Below are 6,788 nucleotides of genomic sequence, written 5' to 3' on the forward strand. Positions count from 1 at the left end.
CGTAGCATTGACGGATCATTCAACAATTATCGTAGCATTGATGGGGTTATTAAACTATTCTCGAAGAATTGAAAATGTCATTAAACTATTCTTGAGAGGTCAAGCACTTCGCAGTAAATGAGATTGTCAAGGTGGTAGCTAACAGGAGACAACTTCAAGGATCAAATTGTGAAATGTACTCGTTTCAGCATCAGATTTTAATGGAAAGAATATATCTCCTATATATTCATGTTTAAACGATTAAATTAAACAAAAGCTTCATATTGCGTTCAATAATTTTCAACATTTAGAAAATATTCGAAAACTTATTCCGACCGTTATTGGAAACTAAATAAATCACTTTCAAGCAGGTCAAAATGTTCAAACGTGTTTGGCACTTTTGAAAAAAGTGCGCAGGTTCAACATAATCTTTTTTAATTTAATTATTTTCAAGAATTCGCCAAAAACGTTCCAGTATGTGTCTGTATTCCAGTGCCTGTGTGAACGTGCAGGATATAAAGCGCAGCATCACCGCATTCACGTCGGTTTTGTAGCCCGTTGAGCCGCACCTCATATGGCTGAGATCACAGCTAATTTGGGAAGCAAGCCTTCACCCCCACCCCTTCCACCCTCCTTCAGCCCTCCGTTCCATCCTTCAGCTGATTGTTTGGGCGCGCGATTTCATCAATCATTCATTATTTAAAATAATAATCCTGGAAGCTGATATTAAAGGTGAAAGCTGATATCCGATTCTCCGATCATATTGTAAGGTATACAAATTATTTGGAATTCGAGAGCACTGTCGTGTTACGTGTTTTGACTGTATTTCTATCTAAAATTTTTCGAAATATGACTAATAATTTGATTTTTCATTATCAAATAAAAGCACATATTGAACTATCATTTAATATAATTTGTTTTAATAATTGAAACAGACTAACTTGACAATTATTGAAGAAGAAATTGTTCCGATAAGAAATTGGATTTTTCCTGAGTAAATCAAAGTAGAAATTGCAGAAGCGATTAGTCTGACAGCAAACCGAAATATCGGTTTCTCCAGTGCAGATTGGACCATGGTTGAATTAATAAATTAATAATTAATAAATTATAAAATTAATACATGGTTGAATAATATAATACATTAATTAATGTATTAATTCAACCATAGATTGGACGACCGCGCCAACACAAAGTCCGTACCAAATATTCATGTTTACTATCCTACAGGTTTTAGCTGCATGTTGCTCTGACAATTCCTATCGCAGCGTATTGATAATAAATACTTATATTCATAGTGACAAAGCAGAGTTTTTTTAGACACTTCCTCTGTTATATTCCAAAATTCAAGCAAATGCGAGCAGTATTTAGGACTTATGACTTTTAAGTCAAGGGTTTAGTTAGGTTATGCGTTTGAGTCCGCAGGCGAGTTCGGAGAAGTGTCGATTCGGTCAATGAGACTTAGAAGAGAAAGAGGATTTCTCTTCTATTTGAAGTAAAACTAAAATATTAGTGCCTTAAGCAAGTTGTTGTCCTCAGGTTTAGGGGTCAAGTCTGTCACCTGCACATGAGGGGAGACTCGTGGGAAATAGAGTTTAGGAAACATGGCGCTTCTAGCGCCCGCCGCCACGGCAGCGGGCGCTTTCTCATAAAGAGACATTTTTTTCGAAATAAATCATTATTTTTGGAGTAATGTTTGATCACATTGAAATAAATAAATTTATTTAGCCTTTAAATTATTGTCATATCGACAGAACATGTAACTTAAATTCTCAAAGGTTTTCCGTAAATTCACTCATCGTGATAGTAAGATAGTTCATGCGATTTTGTGATGATGGAATTAATGACACATCTGCTTCCATAGGTAACTGTTCATAATGGGAAACATATGCTGAATTTTTAGGACAAAATAATTACGTGTAATTAGGGAATTAAATTTTCAGAGATAGTTATGAGTAAAAAATACGATAAGCGTATTTGTGGTTTGAGCAGTGATCAACTTGAGCTTAGTTACCCCTCTCATGTTTTCTTCGGCAGAAAAAGTAGCCCACAGAAAATGTACATTATATGGTAAGCACTTTACTGCACTGTCAATTCAAGATTTAGGTAATAGATTCTAGGAGGGTCGATAACATAATTAATGTGCAATAGCTGAAGAATTACTATTATAAGGGCCGTTACAAGGTTTTGAGGACTGAGTCATACTTAATTTAATTATGACAGGCCGTTTGATTATATATTTTCTTAATCGTTCTTACTCAGTTCTTCAGCTGTGTATTCACAGATGAGGACTTGAACAGTATTCCAGATATTGAGGAGCGCCCAGTCGGCTCCAAGTTAACATGTTTTGAAATACACGAAGAAAGGTTCTCAAGCGCCTGGTAGCTCTAAATCCCAACAAGTCATGTGGACCAGACGGCTTCCATCCCAGATTGCTCAAAGAATTAGCAACTGATGTGTATAAGAGACAGGGCCAGACCTTCCCCGAATACGGGGGCGACCTTNTTTTGCTACAAGAGAAAATGTAATAATTTTAATAAACGATCATGAAATTATTGGGAAGGAATTAGGAATTATTTAGATGAGTTAAAGACCCCTTAAAATAGAGACAATGAAGCCATTATTATCGATAATAATAATAATCAAAATAACATGAGATAGTAATATAATAATAAAAGTAATAATAACAATAATAATTTAATAATAATAATACTAATAATAGTAATTTAATCATTTGTTTTCACTTGTTCGATGAAATTAATGCAACTTGCCGAATCACACTAGTAATAAACCCAATTGGAAATTCTAGAATGGAAGTTTAGAAATAATTAAGAAACCGCAGCTTGAACAGAATATATAATAATATATCGGTTTCAGCGTTTATTAGGCCGTAGGTCTGTCGCCGATTCTTAACATCGCAGAAAATTCACAGCATTTTGAGGTTTCGAACTCTTAACTCACTGCTATACAATTCTGCTGTGCTTAACCGCCCGGCCTCCTTGCCGATTCTGACCAGAAACTGGCGCACAGAGCTGGGGGTCGAACCCGCGCCTCTCTGCGCCAATCTTGGTACTCTGAACTGTAACAACTGGGCCAGATGTAGAATGAAGATGTAAAGATGAAAGTTTCTTAACTTCATGATACAACAATACGTACACAGTACCAATACATGATAATGTCTCATTGAAGAAATCCACAGTGAACCTAAGCAAATAAATTCGGCAGTAAATAAAATTGAGAAAACTCGTAGATAAATCTAATCAAAGCAGTGCGACTGTGTATATAGTCAAGGAAACTCACAAAACTGTTAATCTAATCGCAGAAAATCGCATTTATCAAATCAAACTTACAGTTAATTCAATCAAAGAAGCTCGCAGTTAAAATAATTAAAGAAACTGTAGTGTATCTGTTACAATCAGTCTGCAGTAAATCTGTTCAAATCAGTCTACAGCAAAACTATTTCATGCAAATCGCTGAAAATATCTTCAGAGAAACGTTGATGAAAATCTTGTCAAAGGAACTCCCCAGGAATACATGTTCAAAGCAACGATCTGCTTATCATTCGGATTCATCTTGAGTAATGCATGGCTGCATGTGGAGATCAGTAAGAACACAGAGGGACTACGAAATTAACGTGCAGGATCAGTACGATCGTCAGGAGAATGCTATAAAAACTATTTAGATGTGATCGCGATATTATAGCAGCACGAGGGAGTCGAGATTTCACGGAATAGCGGGTACTTAAAGACTTGAATTTACATTTCAAAGAAAACAGCTTGTTCGATAGTTCACTTACAATAGCTTTCTTATTCAAAAATTCTCTGTTCAAAAGATCCAGCGCAACTGCATAGTTTGCATCGTTAACAGACAAATGCTCTACTAACTTTCCTGCATACCCTGACAAATATCCCTTCAAGTATGTCAACTTAGCAGATAGAGACAGGTTATATAGGTCTATTTCCAATGGCATTGTTAAACTGAGTAATAAAAGTATGGAACTTCAAGTGATCTACCGCCTCGCCATTTTATGTTGCTGCATGTTGCTCTTGGCACCGTTACAACTTGCTGTTTTCTCTAAGCTGGGAGATGAAAATAAGCTGAAAGTCACTCGGCACTTGATCTGGTCCCGTATTTGAATCCTAAGAGCCATTTTTTCTTAAACAGTAAATGCGATACCTGACAGTAATACTCGTGTGAAAGCCTTGTTATATTTTACCGAATGCGATTTGATGATAATCTGTGGTAATCAATCATAGTTAAATGAAAATACATCATAGTAAAGTAAAAAATAATAAGTTTGCAGGTATAGCAATAAACTTATGAAAAAACGAGACTGAATTTTTTTCGACGGATTACATGCGCGCTTTTGATGAGCTCAGCACACATCGGATTCGTAGTCTCTTTGAGCTTCGACAGCGTCATTGTGATGCCGCAGTTTCACCTCATCGCGCGCACATTTATTTCGCAAAATTCTGATCCGATTAACTGTGAATAATTTATCTGCTGCTGTTGGTATCCTCGCTTTTTAGGATGCAGCAGCGACGACCGGCGCAGAGGGATGGATTTTTCCCATTTGAATAATAGAATTGACTTGAAAATCTGGTTTTAGAAGACGAGTCTCTGGAAGCATGGCTTCTGAGCTTCCCGGCACACTCTCTCAATTCATTCACTCCAACAATACGCGAGAAGATTCAATCGAGTAATTCTTTAGTTATTGAGTTTGCACAGATTAACAGCAAAAAAAACTGAAACCTATTCAACTTAATTCTTTCATTTTTCAAGCATTCCCATGATTCAACAACATTCATGAAGATTCAGAAACGATTAAACTTCGTTTTAGTTTCTACTCTCAAGCCAATATAATTATAATCTTTCCATCTTAATGATGTGAATTTTAGGCTGACCGCCTAAAAATACACCAAAATATATGTGTTCCGAATCATTTTCGTTCGAGCCAAGTAATTATGACCCTGATAACAGACAGCCATATTTCATTTATAAAAATTTTAATAAATTTAGGAAAGTTGGAAGCCAGCTGTAAGTTGCGACAAGTCTTCAGTAATATCAGTAAGTCTTTACAAGTCTTCAGTAAATATATACAGGAATGTCCGCTCGTAATAAATTTTTTCCAGAAGAAATAGTGTAGCTTAAACCCGCATGAAAAAGAAAACAGCAAATTAAGTAAAAAAATTTCGGAATGATTTGGTTTGGACACATCGAGTAATGAATTTAAGGGAAATCAAATGATACTTCAAATCAATTAAATCTATGTTAGCCGATTCTTCCGGCATATCCATGACAAAAACTGTATCTCTAAACAAAGATCACATTAATCATAATTAATTATATCTATCATAGAATACAATAGCAAATAAAATATGTACGGAATATAAAATGGGCGCCCTGAATACAGCAATGTCAAAACATTTAGTAACGAAAATACGGGCATTTTTTGCGTACCCAAAAAGTTACTGCCATGCCCGCCCATTGAAGTTGGAGGAATTCGGTGTTGTTTTGCGCGATCTTGTGGCGCAAGTTTGAACGAGTTGTTTTAGTCGAAGTTTTAAGGCAAATTTGGCCAAGTTCTGACCTCTTCTTTGACAAATTTTGCAGCATTTTACGGCGAGGTTATGGCCAAGGACGACGGATTTAGGGGCGGTTTTAGGGTAACTTTTTTTTACGCATGTTGTCACTTTCGAGAGGCGGTTTGGGTCGGGGGCCGTAAAGCCCGTAAACCGAATTACAAAGTCTCTAGAGACCGGCGGAAAGGTACGGACTCCGTATATACACGCGCCACATGCTACGCAGACTCCACGTATCTAAGCAACACCAACAATATGAGCTGAATGCAAGATACAGTTTTTGTATGTTAGAGACACAGTATTATTTGAATGTCAAGCATAACTAATTCGTGAGTAACGTAAATAACTAACATGCTGGCTTTCACAAAATGAAATTAGTACAATCTAAATCTAGGTGAGTTTGGCTAAATTATTTAGTTACGAAAGTCGTACGTTGACGTTGGCCACGCATGACAAGACAGCCGGATATAACGTCGGTTTGATATTATCATTGAATGTACTTACAAACAGTAGATGGACTATACAAACAGTAGATGAATTTTTCATTTGTGAGAAGTAAAAAATTATTTCATTTACAATAAAATAGTCATTAATGAAACATTTTGTTACTATCATTTGAAATACATCAGCAACCCTGACATATTTTCCTCAACCAGTTTGTCTAATCACTCCTACCCGAACAAAATTCTAGGACCGCATAGGCTTCCACCGCTTAGTCATTTCACGTAAGTTATTCGGGTTATTCTGGGTCTGCTTGGCCACCCGCGATCGAGTCAGAATCCTCTTTCCGACCCGATCAGATTCTGGTCAGAATCCCATATCCGACGCCTCAGTGGACTGAGATATGAGAGTAAGAGGAGAGCTGGCCGAGCCGAGTCATACCGAGCTAGAAAGCTGCCCAGAGACTGCCATTCAAACTCTGAACCGAAGCGGACAACGGACATACTGAGCATTTACCTACTTCCCTGATTAGTGGCGGGTTTTTCTATAGCCTAATATATTTATGTTGAACAATCGGAGTTATTTCTCTTTCAGTTTTACGTTACGTTATGGTTCCAGATATTTATTATTTATCGTTTCTCAGGATGGTTGCCGAGTTTCTTACTGGCTCGTATGTCAGTCCTCACATGAATAGGTTACGGCAAGAATCGTACGGAGAGTGGGTTCTAATGAAACACTGGTACATTTCATATTAAATTGAAAAATTCAACTTCACATCCTACGTTAACA

Source organism: Hyalella azteca, unplaced genomic scaffold, assembly GCF_000764305.2.
Source record: "Hyalella azteca isolate HAZT.00-mixed unplaced genomic scaffold, Hazt_2.0.2 contig2887, whole genome shotgun sequence".
NCBI classification, from domain to species: Eukaryota; Metazoa; Arthropoda; class Malacostraca; order Amphipoda; family Hyalellidae; genus Hyalella; species Hyalella azteca.